At 35.3% G+C, this 20,291-nt stretch overlaps 1 pseudogene; it reads left to right on the forward strand.

Moving 5' to 3' along the window:
- The first annotated feature begins 1,554 nt into the window (after positions 1 to 1,554).
- Positions 1,555 to 16,471, forward strand: LOC125086682 (60S ribosomal protein L32-like; annotated as a pseudogene).
- Positions 16,472 to 20,291: the final 3,820 nt, after the last annotated feature.

A 20,291-nucleotide genomic window follows, 5' to 3' on the forward strand; every position in this document is an offset into this window, starting at 1 on the left:
CCTCAGCAACAAGACATGCTCTACTGCTGTGGGTTTTATAAGGTGAGTTTCAATACACATTCAGAGGAAATGCCATTTATAAGCATACAGTTAATTGAATGCTCACAGGAAGAGCATAGTTAAGTACTATTCCTTTGTGGACTGGTAAATTATGCCTTACAATTAATACTTCTCTGTGGGAAAAAAATAGAGCTTGTCTTTCTTCCAAGGAAGGTAAAATTGGCAGTATGGGAACATTGAAAAGTTCTGGCAGGGTTATATATTTTATTTTTGAAAATTTACTCTTCCCAACTGGAAATGTAATAAGGATTTTGCAACAAGATTTTGTTCCATTGTCTTACCTGATAAGAAATTTAGACAGGACAGTAAGCATAACCTTATTTTGGTTAGGGCCACTGGGAATTAACTTTCAAATATGACTTTCTCTTTTTTGGTTATCCCCATATCATAGCTATCCACATTACACTCTTGTGTTAGTGAGTTATATCACTTATTATCATGTATGTTGAAATTATATCACTTATTATCATGTATGTTAACTTAACATCACTATTACCTGTGTTACTGAGAGATAATTTGCTTTCTGTTCTCTCATTCAGTCTTACCTAATAGTAGCACATTAGATATTTTTTAACTTGTTTTAATATAGTGAATCTTTTTAAATAAATATTGGAGATATTTGGGGGTCTAAAATCTGAAATGATTGTACATACAAATGTACTGTGTGCAAATGAAGGATTAGTTCTACTGATTCTGACTTTACTGAAGGTGGTTGTTTTAAGCATTGTTGACAGTCTTATTGATGGAAATGAGATTTGCTCTAGAGATGTTAATATTTTAAGCTAGTTATATCATATGTAACTTAAAAGCTTATTGAAGATGTATTTTTTAAACAAACTCCATTTTCTCTGATTTGTTGTGTTCTTAACATCTCCCTCTTCCCTTTTATCTTCAAAACATCCATTGAATAATGTTAGTTTTTAAAATTTTCTGTAGGTTTATTTTTTCTTATTGTTTTATTTCTCTCATTTATGCCTATTTGTAACCCTTCTCTTTTCTTGTTTTTTTTTGCTACTATTTATACTAAATTAGAGTTTTCATACTAGTGTGCTCTAAATGACTGCATCAGTAAAAATCACATTACTCCATAAAAATACTTTATTTGTTTTAGATGATATAACACTTTTAATTCCATAGAAAAAATAGTAGGAATGTTTTCACATTTTACGCATGTGGCTTGATGAAGGACCTATGTGTACATGGCTTGGAGCCTTTCTTTCAGTGGAGAAGGTGAGTTTCAATACACATCTAGCAGTACTAGAAAAGCACAAGTAAATCAATGACAAGGAAGAGAATCTAGGAAAAAGGAGGAGTGGGGAAAGGAAATAAAAATATTATAGCAAGCACTTGATCCTATTTGGCTACTATTGTAAGAGAACATTGTGTCAATCCAAAACATTCAACTTCTCCTTAGTTAAGACAACACTTCTTTCTAAGAACTAGACATACTGTGAGATTATTATGTCACTGCCATTGCAATATTGTTAAAGCGGGATGAAGGATGAAGAAGAACCTCAAAATCTCAGGTTGCATCCAAAGATCAGCAAGAGTAATGGTTCAATAGGGAATTGGTAAAAAAAACAAACAGGCAAACAAACAAACAAAAACCCAACAACAAAAAGCTGCTCTCTTTCAGATCTCCTGGTTTGGTTAGTATGTGTATGTAAATGAAAGAAAAGAGTTCTAAATAAATGATGTTTAAGTGTTCTTTTTAATAATCCATTCTTTATTCATAGTTCATTAAAGCTTTTGAAATTTTGTTCTTATTATCCTTTGAATTTATCTTTGTAAACTTATAGATTCTTTAGAAGATACCTTAATACAAGTAAGAAACTTTGCACACTCATAGTGATCATTAGTGAAAGGACTAAGCAACTATACTTTATTATAGTTGATCATCTAAGTTTTCAGTAATTTTTTCAAATAATTGCCTAATTCAGTTCTATTGGGCATTTTCTTCAATGAGTTAATTTTCTACCTCTTTGTTATTATAGAAATCTTTTTATGTTAATCTTAAACTTGTATGGTAACCCCATAATTTCAAAATACTCACTTTTTTAATGTAATAAAACAAAAAGTTCTTTAATATTGTTTCAGATTCTACATTACAACTTATCACATTTGGTGGAGTATCAAAGAAAAACATTAACAATTATGTGAGAAAATTACTTAAGGATTCCTTTTTCTCCAACTACGTATGTGTATGAAACCAGATTTTCTTCAGAAATATCAACCAAGACAACACATTTCAAGAGATTGAATGTAGAAGCAGATATGGTAATTGAACTGTCTTTTAACTTTTTGCTTTTTATATTAAGTGAGAATATAGTTAATATGATGTAAAATTTACCATATTAAGTTCAGCAGTATTCAGTAAATTCACATTGTATCTCCAGAACTCTTCCTTTTCTCAAAGTGATTATACTCATTAAATAGTCATTTTAAATATTTTTTTTTCTTTATTGAGAGAGAAGAAAGCACATATGGAGTGTGGAGATGGACAGGGGGAGAGGGGGAATCTTAAATAGGCTCCACACCCAGTGCAGAGCCCATTGTGGGGCTTGACCTCATGACCTTGAGATCATGATCTGAGCTGAAATCAAGAGTTGGACACTTAACCAACTGAGCCACCCAGATGCCCCAGTCATTATAAATCTTAACGAGTATATTATTCTATGTTTAAGAATATTACTCCTGATATTTTGTAAAACAGTATATACTTTTGATAAGGCCATAGTTAAAATAACCTCTAAGGAGGAAAAATTGAAATAACTAATATTCAAGATAATTTTCACTTCTATCTTTATTTTTAAAGAACGTTTTAAAGTATTTAGAGGATACTTGGAATATCAATTTCTCTTACAAGATGAAAAAGTCCATTTAAATCTAGGAAATGTTTACAACCTATTGGAAGAAAATCATAAAACTTATCTGGAAGGTGTTAAGCAGTGATTTTCAAATGAAGGGAAGTGTATCAACTTCTACTCCAAAGATTTCCTACATAATTAGAGTTACTATTGATGGAAGTGTGGATGCATGTAAATGACATGGAGGCTGAAAAGAAGTTTGAGAGTAAAAGCTTTAAATAGATACTGTGTCATAGGATTAGGGAAATAAATATTGTACAGATATTAGTTCTTTATTACTTAAGACATAGAATTAACTGATTTGAATATGGCTAATGAAGGGATCTCATCTTAAGGGATGTTAAAAACATACATCAAACTTACAAATAATTAATATAGGAGGTCAATGTCTGGAATGGTAGTATGAGGATCTTTGTAACTCACTTTTCCACAAAAACCATAAAACGACTAACAGCTATTTCGCAAACCAAAGACACAGAATGAACTGAAAACAAAACAAAACAAAACATCGATCCAAGGGATACTATTATACCTCAGTAAGACAACAATGTTAATGACTTCTTCCTAACTCCGTGATACCATACCCATTCAAAGCTATCAGTTTCACAGCTAGTAGAGAGGCACTCATTTAAAAGGTAACACCACTACTCAAAAAAAATTAAAAGTAGAATTGTTATATAATACAGCAATTCCAATTCTGGGTATTGTATTAAAAGCAGGGTCTCAAAGAGATAGTTGTACACTCGTTAATCATAGGAGCATTATTTAAAATAGCCAAGAGGTTGTATCAACCTAAATGTCCATCAGTGGATGAAAAGATAAAGAAAATGTGGCAGGCACATACAAAGGGATCTTCTTTAAAAAAGTTTTTTAAATCAACATATAATGTATTATTAGCCCCAGGGGTACAGGTCTGTGAATCATCGGGCTTACACACTTCACAGCACTCACCATAGCACATACCCTCCCCAATGTCCATAACCCAACCACCCTCTCCCTACCCCCTTCCCCTAGCAACCCTCAGTTTGTTTTGTGAGTTTAAGAGTCTCCTATGGTTTGTCTCCCTTCTGATCCCATCTTTTTTCATTTTTCCTTCCTTAGTCCCCAAACCTCCACTTTGCCACTCAACTTCCTCATATCAGGGAGATCATATGATAATTGTCTTTCTCTGAATGACTTATTTCACTCAGCATAATACCCTCTAGTTCCATCCACGTTGTTGCAAATGGCAAGATTTCATTTCTTTTGATGGCTGCATAGTATTCCATTGTATATATATACCACATCTTCTTTAACCATTCATCTGTGGATGGACATCTAGTTTCTTTCCATAGTTTGGCTATTGTGGACATTGCTGCTATAAACATTGGGGTGCACGTGCCCCTTTGGATCACTATATTTGTTATCTTTAGGGTAAATACCCAGTAGTGCAATTGCTGGGTTGTAGGGTAGCTCTAGTTTCAACTTTTTGAGAAACCTCCATGCTGTTTTCCAGAGTGGCTGCACCAGCTTGCATTCCCACCAACAGTGTAGGAGGGTTCCCCTTTCTCTACATCCTTGCCAGCATCTGTCATTTCCTAACTTGTTAATTTTAGCCATTCTGACTGGTGTGAGGTGGTATCTCATTGTGGTTTTGATTTGTATTTCCCTGATGCCGAGTGATGTGGAGCACTTTTTCATGTGTCTGTTACCCATCTGGATGTCTTCTTTGCAGAAATGTCTGTTCATGTCTTCTGCCCATTTCTTGATTGGATTATTTGCTCTTTGGGTGTTGAGTTTGACAAGTTCTTTATAGATTTTGGATAGTAGCCCTTTATCTGATATGTCGTTTGCAAATATCTTCTCCCATTCTGTCAGTTATCTTTTGGTTTTGTTGACTGTTTCTTTTGCTGTGCAAAAGCTTTTGATCTTGCTGAAGTCCCAATAGTTCATTTTTGCCCTTGCTTCCCTTGCCTTTGACGATGTTTCTAGGAAAAAGTTGTTGCGGCTGAGGTTGAAGAGGTTGCTGCCTGTGTTCTTCTCAAGGATTTTGATGGATTCCTATCTCACACTGAGGTTTTTCATCCATTTTGAGTCTACTTTTGTGTGTGGTGTAAGGAAATGGTCCAGTTTCACTCTTCCACATGTGGCTGTCCAATTTTCCCAACATCATTTGTTGAAGAGACTGTCTTTTTTCCACTGGACATTCTTTCCTGCTTTGTCAAAGATGGATTGACCATAGAGTTGAGGGTCTACTTCTGGGCTTTCTATTCTGTTCCATTCATCTAGGTGTCTGTTTTTGTGCCAGTACCATACTGTCTTGATGATGCCAGCTTTGTAATAGAGCTTGACATCTGAAATTGTAATGTCACCACCTTTGGCTTTCTTTTTCAACAATCCTCTGGCTATTCGGGGTCTTTTCTGGTTCCATATAAATTTTAGGAATATTTGTTCCATTTTGGGGGAAAAAATGGATGGTATTTTGTTAGGGATTGCATTAAACGTGTAGATTGCTTTAGGTAGCATAGACATTTTCACAATATTTGTTTTTCCAATCCATGAGCATGGAAATTTTTGCATTTCTTTGTGTCTTCCTCAATTTCTTTCATGAACATTTTATAGTTTTCTGAGTACAGATTCTTTGCCTCTTTGATTACGTTTATTCCTAGGCACCTTACAGTTTTAGGTGCAATTGTAAATGGGATCGACTCCTTAATTTCTCTTTCTTCTGTCTTGCTGTTGGTGTACAGAAAGGCTACCAATTTCTGTGCATTGATTTTATATCCTGACACTTTACTGAATTCCTGTACAAGTTCTAGCAGATTTGGAGTGGAGTCTTTTGGGTTTTCCACATGAAGTATCTTATCATCTTCAAAGACTGATAGTTTGACTTATTCTTTGCTGATTTGGATGCTTTTAATTTCTTTTTGTTTTCTGATTGCTGAAGCTAGGACTTCTAATACTATTTTGAATACCAGTAGTGAGAGTGGACAGACCTGCCATGTCCCTGACCTAAGGGGAAAAGCTCTCAGTCTTTCCCCATTGAGAATGATAATTGTTGTGGGTTTTTCATGGATGGCTTTGATGATATTGAGGTAGGCAGCCTCTACCCCTACACTGTGAAGAGTTTTGATCAAGAAAGAATGCTCTACTTTGTCAAATGCTTTTTAAGCATCTATTGAGAGTATCATATGGTTCTTGTTCTTTCTTTTATTAGTGTATTGTATCACATTCATTGATGTGTGGATGTTGAACCAACCTTACTGCCCTGGAATAAATTCCACTTGGTCGTGGTGAATAATCCTTTTAATGTACTGTTGGATCCTATTGACTAGTATTTTGGTGAGAATTTTCACATCTGTGTTCATTAAGGATATTGGTCTGTAATTCTCTTTTTTAATGGGGTCTTTGTCTCGTTTGGGATCAAGGTAATGCTGGCCTCCTAAAATGAGTTTGGAAGTTTTCCTTCCATTTCTATGTTTTGGAACAGTTTCAGGAGAGTAGGTATTAATTCTTCTTTAAATGTGTGGTAGAATTCCCCTGGGAAACCATCTGGCCCCGGGCTCTTGTTTGTTGGGAAATTTTTGATGACTGCTTCAATCTCCTTACTGGTTATGGGTCTGTTCAGGTTTTCTATTTCTTCCTGTTTCAGTTTGGGTAGTTTATAGGTCTCTAGGAATGCATCCATTTTTTCCAGATTGTCAAATTTGCTGGTGTGTAGTTGCTCATAATATGTTCTTATAATTGTTTGTATTTCTTTGGTGTTGGTTGTGATCTCTCCTCTTTCATTCATGACTTTATTTATTTGGGTCCTTTTGCTTTTCTTTTTGATAAGTCTGGCCAGGGGCTTATCAATCTTACCAATTCTTTCAAAGAAATATCTCCTAGTTTCATTGATTTGTTCTATTTTTTTTTTTGTTTCTATTTCATTGATTTCTACTATGATTATTATTTCTCTTCTCCTGTTGGGTTTAGGCTTTCTTTGTTCTTCTTTCTGCAGCTCCTGTAGGTGTAAGGTTTGGTTGTGTACTTGAGAACTTTCTTGTTTCTTGTGAAAGGCTTGTATTGCTATATACTCAAAAATTTAAAAAAAATTTTTTTTTCTAAATACTACCAATAAGCATGTGGACATCAAAGTTTAAAAATGCAGTGTGATTTATAATAGCTCAAAAAATGAAATACTTAAGTGTAACTCTAACAAAATATATATTAGATTTGTATGCTGAAAATTATGCAGCACTGAAGAAAGCAAAGATCTAAAATAAACAGGGTGTGCCTGGTTGGCTCAATCAGTTAAGCATCCACCTCTTGGTTTTGGCTTAGGTCATGATCTCAGTGTCTTAGGATTGAGCCCTACCTAAGGCTCCATGCTGGGCACAGAGTCTGCTGCAGGTTCCCTCTCTCTCCCACTGCCCCTCCCCCTGTTCATTCTGTCTTTCTAATATGTGTATGTGTGTGTGTATGTGTGTATATGTGTGTGTGTGTGTGTGTGTGTGTGTGTGTGTGTGTGTGTGTGTGTATGACATAAAATAGGGCACCTGGGTGGCTCAGTGGATTTAAGCCTCTGCCTTCAGCTCAGGTCATAATCTCTCAGGGTCCTGGGATTGAGCCCCACATTGGGCTCTCTGCTCTGCTGGGAGCCTACTTCCTCCTCTCTCTCTCTCTGTCTTCCTCTCTGCCTACTTATGATCTCTGTGAAATAAATAAATAAAATCTTTTTAAAAAGCATAAAATAAACAGAGAGGGGCACCTGGGTGGTCATTTGAGCAACTCACACTTGAGGGTCTGCACTCAGTGGGGAGTCTGCTTAAGATTCTCTCCCTCTCTCCTTCTTTCCCTCTCTCCCTCTTCCCCCTTGCTTTCTCTAAATTAAATGAATAAATCTTTTTAAAAATATGAAAGAAAATAAACAGAGATATGTTATGTGTTCATTCTAAGAGTTTAGATGTCATTTCTCCTCCCCAAATTGATATACCATTTATGTAATAACTGTCAAAATCCCAGCAAAGGTTTTGTAGATATAGACAATATTATTCTAAAATTTATATGGGAAGGCCAAAGTACTAAGATAGCTAAAACAATTTTGAAAAAAAAATAATAAAGTGGAAGGGATCGGTCTACCTGATTGCAAGACTTTTTATATACTTGTAATCAAGACTATGTATTTTTTTTTAGGAGGGATAGAAACATAGATTAATGGGATAGAATAGTGAACTCATAAATAGATCCTCACAATATCCCCAGCTAAATTTTGACAGATACAAAAGAAATTCGATGGAGGACAGATTGACTTTTCAATAAGCAGTGCTAGATCAATTTGACATCCACAGGCAAAATAAAATGAACCTCAACATGAACCTCACATCTTACACAAAATTTAACTCAGAAGTGATCAAGAATTTAAATGTAAAATGTGAAACTATTGAACTTTTAGGAAAAAATAATAGAAGGAAATCTTTGGAACCAGGTTAAGAAAAAGAGTTTTTAAACTTGATCCCAAAAGCATGACTCATAAAAAGGAAACATTAATAAATTAGACTTATTCAGAATTTAAAACTTTTGCTCCAAAAAAGACCCTCATAGGATGAAAATTCAAACTGCAGAGTGGGAGAAAATACCTGAAACCACATTTCTGACAAAGGACTTCTTTGAAGAATTCTCAAAACTAAACAGTAAAAAGCAAGCAACCTAATTAGGGTATGGGCAGAAGATATGAAGAGACCTTTTGCCAAGGAAGATATGCAAATAACAAAGAATTACATGGAAAAATGTTTGACATTATTAACCAATAGGGAAATGCAGTTAACCATACTGAGATCACTACATACATATCAGAATGACTAAAATTTAAAAATTGTGACAACACCAAGTGATGGTGAGAATGTAGAGAACCTACATCACTCATACACTATTGTGGGAATGTAAAATAGTACAGCCATGCTCACAATTTGGAAGTTTCTTTAAAAACTAAGAATGCACATTCACCAAGAGAAGCACTTTCTGAACCTGAAAATACAGCTTAACAAATTTATTCATTCACTTATTTATTTATAGGTTTTAGTTATTTAACCGAGAGAGAGAGAGAGAGAGAGAGATATCATGAGCAGGGCGAGGGATAGAGGGAGAAGAAGACTCCCCACTGTGCAGGGAACCTCATACAGGACTTGATCCCAGGATCCTGGGATCATGACCTCAGCCAAAGGCAGACACTTAACCACCTGAGCCACCCAGGTGTCCAACAAATTTAAAAGAATAGAAATCATACAATGTCAGCTCTGAGAACACAATTGAGTCAAATTAGAAATCAATAACAGAAAGATAACTGGAAAATCTCAAGGTACATGAAGATTAAACAACACACTTCTTAATAATAAATGGGTTAAAGAAAAAAATCTCAAGAGAAATTTGAAAATATTTTGAACTAAATGAAAATGAAAGCACAACTTATCAAGATGTGTGGATGCAGCAACATCAACGCCTAGAAGAAATTTATAGCAATGAATGCATATATAAGAAGAAAGATTTAAAATTAAAAATCTAAGTCTCCACTTTAGGAAACTAGAAAAAGAAGAGCAAATTAAATCCAAATTAAGCAGAAGGAATATAATAATAATTCAGAGCAAAAATCAATGAAATTGTAAACAAGATATAATAGAAAAAATTCAGTGAAACACAAAGGTGCTTCTTTGGAAAGATAAAAAATCAACTAGCCTCTAGCCAGTTTAACTAAGCAAAAAAAGGAAAAAAATTACCTATGTCAGAAATGAAAGAGGGAATATTACTGCAGATCCTGTGCACTTTAAAGGATAACAAAGAAATATCATAAACAACAAATATTAGTGGTCTAGATGAAATAGACCAATTTCCTGAAGGACATAATTTGACAAAACTCACTCAAAGAAAATCTGTATAGGCTTATATCTATTAAAGAAATTGAATCCATAATTAGTAATCTTCTGAAACAGAAAGAACCCAGCCCAAGTGGGTTCACTGATTATTTCTACTAAACATTTAAGGAAGAAATTTTACTAATTCTCTACAATCTCTTCAGAGAATAAAAGTAGAGGGAATACTGCCTAACTCATTGTATGAGGCCAGAATTACCCTAATCCCAAAACCACACAAAGACATTAGAAGAAAACTACAGAACAATATCTCTCTTGAACATGGATGTAAAAATTCTTAGTAAATATTATCAAATCAAATCCAAAAATGTATAAAAGAATTATACATCACAACCAAGTGGGATTTATCCCAACCATCCAAAGCTAACTCAGTATTCAAAAATCAATTAATGTAATCCATCACATCAATAGGCTAAAAAAGAAAAATCCCATGATCATATCAATAGATGCAGAAAAAGAATTTCACAAATCCAACACTCAACATGATAAAAACTCTCAGTAAACTACAAATAGAGGAGGACTTCCTCAACTTGATAAAGAATATCTACAAAAACCCAAAGCTAACATTATACTTAATGGTGAGAAACTCAGAGGTTTCCCACTAAGATCAGGTACAAAGCAAGATGTCCCTTCTCATCACTCCTTCTCAACACTGTACAGGAAACTCTAGCTGATGCAATAAGACAAGAAAAGGAAATAAAAGGTAGTCAGAATGGGAAGGAAAAAATAAATCTGTCTTTGTTCAGTGATGACATGACAATGTATGTAGAAAATCCAAAAAAACCCACATCAACCAAAACACGCCCCCACCGCAGAACTAGTAAGTGATTATAGCAATACTGCAGGATATGAGATTAATGCACAAAAGTCAGTTGCTGTCCTATATAGCAGCAACGAACAAGTAGAATTTGAAATTAAAAACACAAAACCGGGGCACCTGGGTGGCTCAGTGGGTTAAGCCTCTGCCTTCGGCTCAGGTCATGATCTCAGGGTCCTGGAATCGAGCCCCACATTGGGCTCTCTGCTCAGCAGGGAGCCTGCTTCCTCCTCTCTCTCCACCTGCCTCTCTGCCTACTTGTGATCTCTGTCAAATAAACAAATAAAATTTAAAAAAAAAACACAAAAGCACTTACACTAGTCAAAAGAACTAATGAAATAATTAAGTATAAAGCTAGCAAAGTAGGTACAAGATGTAGATGAGGAAACTACAAAACTCTGAAGAATGAAATAAGAGAAGAACTAAATAAATGGAAAGCTACTCCATATTTATGGTTATATTATCAAGATGTCAGTTCTTTCCAACTTGATCTATAGACTCGATGTAGTCCCAATCAAAATCCAAGCAAGTTATTTTGTGGATGTCAACAAACTGGTTTGAAAGTTTATATGAAGAGGCAAAAGGCCCAGAATAGCCAACACAATATTGAAAGAGAAGAACAATATTGGAGGACTGACACTACCTAACATCAAGACTTACTAGAAAGCTACAGTAATCAAGACAGTGTGGTATTGACAAATCATAGCTAACTAGATTGATAGAACAGAATAGAGTCCAGAAAGAGATCCCCATTAATACAGTCAGCTGATATTTGGCAAAGGAACAAAAAGAGTATGACAGAGCAAAGATAGTGTCTTCAAGAAAGGCTACTGGAACATCTGGACATCTGCACGCAAAAAAAGTGAATCTAGACTTAAACCTTTCATAAAACTTTACTCAGAAAGACTGCAGACCTAATGTAAAACACAAAAGTATAAAACTCATGTAAGATAACATATGCTCATGTGATAACATATGAGAAAACCTTGGTGACATTGGCTAAGGTGATAACTTTTTAGATACAGTAAATAAAGTCTTACTTTAAAAGTTGATATATAAACTAAGGATCCTCCCTATTGCCATATAACAGCAATTCACTCCTAGGTATTTATCCCAGGGAAATGAAAGCTGTGTTGCCTCAGAAATCCATACACAAATGTTTATAGCAGCACTATTCATAACAGCTAAAAGATGAAAACAACCCAGATGTTCTTCAACAGGTTAGTAAAGAAACTGTACTTTATACACACAATGAAATACTAAACAGCAATAAAAGATATGAATTATTGATACACAGAACAACCTGGATGTATCTCCATAGAATTATGCTAAGTTTAAAAAACCAATCTCAAAAGATTACATGCTGTATGATTCCATTTATATAAAATTCTTGAAATACAAAATTATTCAAATGGTGAGCAGATTAGTGGTTACCAAAGATTAAGGAGGAAATGCAAGTGAGAGTGTTTGGGTGTGGCTATTATAAGGCAGGAGAGATTCTTGTCATGATGCAAATGTTGCATATTGACTCTTTTAATATCAACATTCTTGTTGCAATATCATGCTCTTATTTTGCAAGATATTATACTTTTGGAAACTGGGCAACAGGTCATGGGATTACTATATTATATCTTACAATTGCATATCATTCTACAACTACCTCAAAATGAGTTGAATTTTTAAAATGAAGGAGAGGGATGCCTAGGTGGTAGTCAGTTAAGCATTGAACTCTTGATTTTGTCTCAGGTCGTGATCTCAGAGTCGTAGGATCAAGCCCCTTGTCTGGCTCCATATTCAGCAAGGAGTCTGTTGGAGATTCTCTCTCTCGCTCTCCCTCTGCCCCTCCCCCCACTCTTACTCTCATTTTCTCTCTCAAATGAAAAAATAAATCTTTTTTTTTAAAGAAAAAGATCACAGAGATCACAAGTAGGCAGAGAGGCAGGCAGATAGAGAGGAGGAAGCAGTCTCCCTGCTGAGCAGAGATGGGGGACTCGATCCCAGGACCCTGAGATCATGACCCAAGCTGAAGGCAGAGACCCAACCCACTGAGCCACCCAGGTGCCGAAAAAATAAATCTTTTTAAAAATGAAGGAGAAATTCTGGTACTCTCAGATAAACAAAAACAGAGTATATATTACTAGCAAACTTGTTATATGAGAAATGCTAACTGGAGTCCTTCAGGCTAAATGAAAAAACAAAAAACAAAAAACAAAAAAACACCACCACCAGATGGTAACTTGAATTCTCATGAAGAAATATAGAGCACTGGTAAAAGTAATTTCAGAAATAAATAAAAGACAGCATAGGGACGCCTGGGTGGCTCAGTTGGTTAAGTGGCTGCCTTCGGCTCAGGTCATGATTCCAGCGTCCTGGGATCAAGTCCCACATCAGGCTCCTTGCTCAGCAGGAAGCCTGTTTCTCCCTCTGCCTCTGCCTGCCACTCTGTCTGCCTGTGCTCACTCTCTCTGACAAATAAATAAATAAAATCTTAAAAAAAGAAAAGAAGACAGCATAAATGTGTTTGTTTATAATCCTTTCCTTTTACCTCTTTTCAAAGACAACTAAGTATAACAATAATTATAAAAGCCACTGATGAGTTCATATTAAAGATGTAAATTGTGTGGCAACAATTGTACAAGTGACAGGTTGGAAATGTTGGAAGAAAGTTGGTATATAACATTGAAATTAATATTAATCTGAACTAGATTGTTTCAAGTTAAGTTGCTAATTATAATCGCCAGAGCATCCATTAAGGAAATAATTTTTTAAATGCGGGAAGAGACACAAAAGAGTTAAAATAGTACACTACAAAATATTTAACACAAAAGAAGTCAATCTCCTCTTCTTATAAGGACACCAGTTATATTAGAGTAGGTCTTACACCAATGATCTCATTTTAACTTGTTTTTGCTTTAGTTTTTATGACCCTATATTCAAATGCAGTTATATTCTGAGTTAGCAGAGGTTTGGGCTCCAATATATGAATTTTGGGGGGAGACAATTCAGCCCATAATACTGATCTATAGAATTTTCTTTTTTTCTGAGGAATTTCTTCTAACATTTCTTATAAAACATGGAAGTTGCCTATGGGTAAAAAATTCCCTCAAATCCATTTTTGCTTATCTGAGAATGTATTTCTCCTTCATTTTTCAAGTTTAATTTAGCTGGAGATAAAATTTTAGGTTGGTTATTTTTTTTTCTTTCAATGCTTTAAGTATTTTATGTTTTTACAATATTTTATTTATTTATTTGATACAGAGAGAGATCACAAGTAGGCAAAGGGTCAGGCAGAGAGCAGGGGGAAGCAGGCTCCCTTCTGAGCAGAGAGAGCCTGATGTGGGGCTCGATCCCAGCACCCTGGAATCAGGACCTGAGCTGAAGGCAGAGGCTTAACCCACTGAGCTTCCCAGGCGCCCCAACACTTTAAGTATTTTACTCCACTATTTTTTTTCCTTGCTTGCATGTTTTCTGAAGAGAAGTTTAATGTAATTATTATCCTTGCTCCTCTGTGGTAAAGTGTTTTTTCCTCTGGCTTCTTTCAAAATTTTTTTCTTTGTCTTTGATTTTCTGAAGTTTGAATGTGGTACACGTTGGTGTAGATTTTGTGGTATTTATTCTCAGTGGTTTATGAACTTCATGGTTCTGTGTTTTGATGTTTCTCATTAGTTTTGGGAAATTGTCAGTCATTATTGTTTCAGGTATTCCTTTTGTTCCTTCCTCTTTTCTACTTCTGGCATTATTATTATACATGGGGCGCCTTGGTGGCTCAGTGGGTTAAGCCGCTGCCTTCGGCTCAGGTCATGATCTCAGGGTCCTGGGATCGAGTCCCGCATCGGGCTCTCTGCTCAGCAGGGAGCCTGCTTCCCTCTCTCTCTCTCTCTCTCTGCCTGCCTCTCCGTCTACTTGTGATCTCTCTCTGTCAAATAAATAAATAAAATCTTTAAAAAAAAATCCCTAAACAATTAAATATATATAACTCATAAAGATGTTTGGTCTATTTTCCAGATAGACAAGTCAGCTGTTAAAAAGGTGACCTTTGTGTAACAGGGATTTTGTGTAGATTTTTTAGGGGGGTCTATGTTAACACATTTGATAAACTTTTATCTTAATGTGCCTTTCTGGAATACCAGTCTGATCTCAATTCGAACAAAGGCTTAGTTGACGTTTACTGGTGGTTGAGGTGGCTTGGTCATTTTCCCAGCCTGTATGTTTATTATTGAATGTTAATCAGATTCGTTATTAAAGATTTCATCTGCCACACAAATAAGTAATTGGCTATGTCTGAGTGACCACCTTTTGTCTTTAGGAGATTGCTTAAAACTGCATTAAACATCATTAGACCAGAATGATGACCATTTGTCCTTTACTTGTTTTCTAACAGATTGGATCTTATTATTATGCAAACACACTACAAAGAACAGTCTTAGAAAAAGCTCATATGAATTACTCTAAGTTCATAACAAGCTTTTATATTGAAGGATGCATGAAATTATAACTAATTATGTTAAACTATTTCCTTTTGTATGTATTATAGGGCACTGTTTAGAATCCATGGGTTAAAAATTATACAAAAGTGAGAAGTTTGTAAGCATTGCTTTCTACCTTAATATATTTTATCATCCTCTTTTATTGATGAAATGATACAGAAGAAAAAAGATTAAATATATTATTTAAATTTACATGTTTTCTCTTAAATGAGTCCATGAGATAGAATAAGCAGAAAATAATCATGAAGGTATAATTATTAAACAATATAATTATAAATCCACATTTTTCCTACAACATATTTTTCTTAAAATCATGTATGACGGGGCACCTGGGTGGCTCAGTGGGTTAAAGCCCCTGCCTTCGGCTCAGGTCATGGTCCCAGGGTCTTGGGATGGAGCCCCACATCGGGCTCTCTGCTCTGCAGGGAGCCTGCTTCCTCCTCTTTCTCTGCCGGCCTCTCTGCCTACTTGTGATCTCTGTCTGTCAAATAAATAAATAAAATCTTAAAAAATATCATATATGCCAACCCACAGAACTTTATTTGTAAGTCATTCATCTATTTTGATCCCCCCAAAGAATTATATGTAATGCTATCTTTCTTGTTCAATTTCTATTATTGTTGTGACTAAATAAATTCAGTGGCTCTGAAATGCATGAAATTGGCTGTCATCTGAGATCTGACAATTTCATAATTGGTTTAAGCAGAATGTACTTCATACTGATCTTAAAATATCTTTGGTAATCTTTCTGCTCCTGGAGCTGAGTTGGCCACAAATGAAATTATTTCAGCCTTAGGAATGAAATCCTCACCCACCTCAACTAAGGGTTCAGGTGGACTTAGCTTTATAATCTGGTTTAAAAGTTTTGAGTAGATGGAGCCCTCGCGTGCCATCTTCCTTTCTCTTCCTCCACGCTACCTGTGGAGGTGGCAGCCGTGTGTTACAGGGCAATGTCGCTGCCCTCAGACCTCTGATGAAGCCCAAGATCATTAAAGAAAGGACCAAAAAGTTCATCTGGTACCAGTCAGACCAATATGTCAAAATTAAGCGCAACTGCCAGAAACCCAGAGGCATTGACAATAGGATGCGCAGAAGATTAGAGGGCCAGATCTTGATGCCCAATTGGTTAGGGTAGCAACAAGAAAGCAAATCATATTACCCAAAAGCTTCCAGAAATTCCTAGTCCACAATGTCAAGGAGCTTGAAGTGCTGCTGATGTGCAACAAATCTTACCGTGCAGAGATTGCTCACAATGTCTCCTCAAAGAACCGCAAAGCCCTTGTGGAAAGAGCAGCCCAGCTGGCCATCAGAGTCACCAATCCCAATACCAGGCTGCACAGCAAAGAAAATGAATGATCAGCTTGTGCACATTATAGTTATGTTAAAACCATAAAAGTACAAAAAATTTTTTTGAGTAAATTGAATTATATGGTTGTCCTTCATATTTCCTGACCAGTTTTAGGGAAGAGTATTTATTATTTTCTGTTTCATCAAGGAACTGAATCCTCTCAAATTCATACATTGCAAATTATATTAGGAATGAAATATGGTCAAGAATTTTATGAATAAAGCAATTAATACTAATTAATAAAAGTATTTCTGTATATCTAAAGAGTGAAAATAATTCACTTTTTTAAAAAGATTTTATTTATTTATTTGACAGAGAGAGAGATCACAAGTAGGCAGAGAGGCAGGCAGAGAGATGGGAGGAAGCAGGCTCCCCGCTGAGCAGAGAGCCCGATGTGGGGCTTGATCCCAGGACCCCAAGATCATGACCCAAGCTGAAAGCAGAGGCTTAACCCACTAAGCCACTCAGGTGACCCCAAAATATTCACTTTTAAAATAATTCTCTAGTGCCTTTATTGTTTTCTATCCTCTTTTAGATTTAAAATGCATCTGAGTTTTTCCCCAGTAATATTGAGGTAAATTGTATAGATTTAAGTTGTACATGATGTTTTGATATTTGATATTTGATACATTGTGAAGTGATTACCACATTAACCAAATTAATATATCCATCAGCTCACATCGTGACCTTTTTTGGGTATGTGGTGAGAGAAAACATCTATCTTAGCAAAGTTTAAGTATACAATACATTATTATTGGCTATAGTCACTATGTTGAACACTAAGTCTCTAGAACTTATTCATCTTATAACTGAAAGCTTGTACCCTTTGACCAATATCTCTCCATTTCTTCTGCCCCTTGTGAGAACCATTCTACCCTCTGGTTCAATGAGTTAGGCTTTTTTAGATTCCACAAATAAGTGTGGTCATGTAGTATTTGTCCTTTGTGTCTGACTTACTTTACTTAGCTTAATATCTTCAGGGTTCATTCATGTGGTTACAAATGGCCAGATTTCTTTTTTTTTTTTTAAAGGCTGAATATTATTCCATTATATATTTTTCTTTTTCGCAAAAATAATGAATACTGTTATGCTGAAAAAAAAATTAATAAAGTGCAAAATATATTTTTCTTTTTCTATTCATCCATTGACAACCCTTAAGTAGTTTTCATATCTTGGCTATTATGAATAATGCTGCAGTGAACATGGGGGTACATACATCTTTTCAAGTTAGAGTTCATTTTCTTCAGATAAATACCCAGAAGTGAAATTGCTAGGTCATATGGTAGTTCTATTTTGTATTTTTTGGAGAAAACTCCATATTGTTTTCCATAATGGCTATACCAATACACATTACCACTATAGTGTACAAGGATTCTTTTCTCCACACTCTCACCAACACTTGTTATCTTTTGTTGTTTTGTTTGTTTGTTTTGATAATAGCCATGCTAACAGATGTGAAGTGATACTTCAATGTTCTTTTGCATTTTCTTTTTTTTTTAAGATATTTTTTAAATTTATTTGACAGACAGATCACAAGTAGGCAGAGAGGCAGGCAGAGAGAGACAGGAGGAGGAGGCAGGCTCCCTGCTGAGCAGAGAGCCTGATGCGGGACTCGATCCCAGGACCCTGAGATCATGACCCAAGCCAAAGGCAGAGGCTTTAACTACTGAGCCACCCAGGCGCCCCTCTTTTGCATTTTCTTGATGATTAGTTATGTTGAGCACTTTTTATATACCCATTGGGCATTTGTATGGCTTTGGAAAAATGGCTATGTAGGTTCTCTGCTCATTTTGAATCAGGTTGTTTGGGTTTCTGGTTGTATGAGTTGCTTATATATTTTGGATATTACCCCCTTATCAGATAAATGGTTTCCAAATATTGTCTCCCATTCCATTGGTTATCTCTTCACTCTGATGACTGTTTCCTTTGTTATGCAGAAACTTCCTGTTTTTGGTGTCATATCCAAAAAATTATTGCCAAGATTAATGTCAAAGGAGCTTTCCCCCATGTATTTTTTAAAGTAAATCTTCCCTCTTCAAGATTTATTTATTTCTTTGAGAGAGAGAGAGTGCACAAGCAAGGGGAGGGACATACAGAGAAGGAGAGGGAGAGACTCTCAGGCAGACTCCTTGCTGAGCTTGTAGCTGGAGGTGGGGTTTAATCCAATGACAACTGAGATCATGACCTGAGCTGAAATCAAGAGTCTGACACCCAACCACCTGAGCCATCCAGGTTCCCCCTGGACCCCCTGTATTCTTCTAGGAGTCTTATAGCTTCAGGTCATACATTTAAGTCTTTAATCCATTTTGAGTTGATTTTTGTATATGGTGTAAAATAAGGATTTAATTTCATTCTTTTGCATGTAGGTATCCAGTTTCCCACCACATTTTCTGAAGAGATTATCCTTTCCCCATCGTGGATTCTTGGTTCTTTTGTTGAAGAATTAGTTGAACATATATGCATGGGTTTATTTCTGCAATCTCTATTGTTTCATTTGCCAGTACCATCCTGTTTTGATTGCCATAGTTTAAAATAGGGAAGAGTGATGCAACCAGAAGAACATCCACTTTATCATTTCTCATTATTGCTTTGGCTATTTGGGGTCTTTGTGGTTCCATACAACTTTTAGGATTGCTTTTTCTGTTTCTGTAAGAAATGCCATTTGGATTTTATAGGGATTGCATTAAATTTGTAGATCACTTGTGTAATATGGATATTTTAACAATAATAATTCTTCCAATTCACATACACAGATATCTTTCCATTTACTTGTATCTCCTTCATTTTCTTTCATCCATGTTTTAGAGTTTCAGTGTGAAGATCTTTACTTCCTTGGTTAAATTTTTTCTTAGTATTTTATCTTTTTTATGATATTGTAAATGGGATTCTTAATTTCTTTTTTGGGGGGGCGGATAGTTTATTGTTAGTGTGTAGAAATACAACTGATCTTAGTATGTTGATTCTGTGTCCTGTAATCTTACTTAATTTATCAGTACTAATAGTTTTTAGGTGGAGTCTTTAGGGTTTTTTTTTTTAATATATAGAAGATCATACATCCATGAACAGAGACAATCTCTTTATTCCTTTCTGATTTGGATGCCTTCTATTTTTTTTTTCTTGCCTAACCATTCTGGCTAGGATTTCTAGTCTTATGTTGAATAGTGGAGGGGAGAGTCGTCATCATTGTCTTGTTCCTGATCTAGAGGAAAACTTTCAGCTTTTCACCATTGAGAATAATATTAGCTGTGAACGAATCATATACAGCCTTTGTTAAGTTGAGCTACATACCTTCCATATCTTAAAATGTATTGAGAGTTTTTATCATAAACAGATGTTGAATTTTGTCAAACACTTTTTCTGCATATATTGAGATGATCATATAAGTTTTTTCCTTCCTTCCATTAATGTGGTATGTCACATTGATTGATTTGTGTATGTTTCTTGCATCTTAGAGATAACTCCCACTTGGTCATGTTGTACGATCTTTGTAATGTGCTGGCGAATTCAGTTTGCTAGTATCTTATTAGGATTTCTTTATTCTTCAGATATGTTGGTCTATAATTTTTTTGTAGTGTCCTTGTCTGGCTTTGTTATCAGGGTAATGCTGGCCTCATAAAATGAGTTTGAAGTGTTCTCTCCTCTTCAACTTTTTGGAAGTGTTTGAGAAGAATTGATATTAATTCTTTAAATTTTATGTAGATTCCACTCATAAAGTTATCTAGACCTAGGCTTTTCTTTGTTTGGAGGTTTTTGATCATTACTTTAGTCTTCTAACTTATTATTGGCCTATTCTTTCATATTTTCTTTTTCTTTATGATTCTTGGTAGG

Source organism: Lutra lutra, chromosome 16, assembly GCF_902655055.1.
Source record: "Lutra lutra chromosome 16, mLutLut1.2, whole genome shotgun sequence".
Classification (NCBI taxonomy): domain Eukaryota; kingdom Metazoa; phylum Chordata; class Mammalia; order Carnivora; family Mustelidae; genus Lutra; species Lutra lutra.